Below are 620 nucleotides of genomic sequence, written 5' to 3' on the forward strand. Positions count from 1 at the left end.
TGTAAAACATCATCCGTCATAAAAGTACACGGAAAGAACAATTTTGCTGAATCCAGATCTGAAAATAATTTTTGTTCAATAATCAAAATAATTTTGTGCAAAAGTCAAAGTGATTGCTAGAATATCAAAACGTTTTATAGCAATGCTTATCAGTTTTAACATTCCAACCAATTATTTTGATGATTCAACAAAAAATTATTTTCAAATCTGTTTTTAGCAAAATCTTTAGACCTTTCAACAAAATCATTCTTTCCGTGTAGTTGCGCGTTAAAAATTTCGTTAAGAGAAAATTTAGTTTAATGCGCTAATAAAACGTTTTTGTTACAATGTGTTTTATTTTCGCAAAAGAATATGCTCAAAGATTTATTTTTGTTCAAAAAAAACTTCTCTATGTTGCAGCATTTATTTATAATGGTGCACGCAAAGCAAATAATTTAATATGTACCAACATATAAATGTACATGGAAAGAACAATTTTGCTGGATCCAGATCTGAAAATAATTTTTGTTTAATAATCAAAATAATTTTGTTGAAAAGTCAAAATGATTGCTAGAATATCAAAACGTTTTATAACAATGCTTATTATTTTTAACTTTCCAACAAATTATTTTAATTATTGA

The sequence above is a fragment of the Wasmannia auropunctata genome, unplaced genomic scaffold (assembly GCF_000956235.1).
Source record: "Wasmannia auropunctata unplaced genomic scaffold, wasmannia.A_1.0 LD336050.1, whole genome shotgun sequence".
In the NCBI taxonomy this organism is placed as follows: Eukaryota; Metazoa; Arthropoda; class Insecta; order Hymenoptera; family Formicidae; genus Wasmannia; species Wasmannia auropunctata.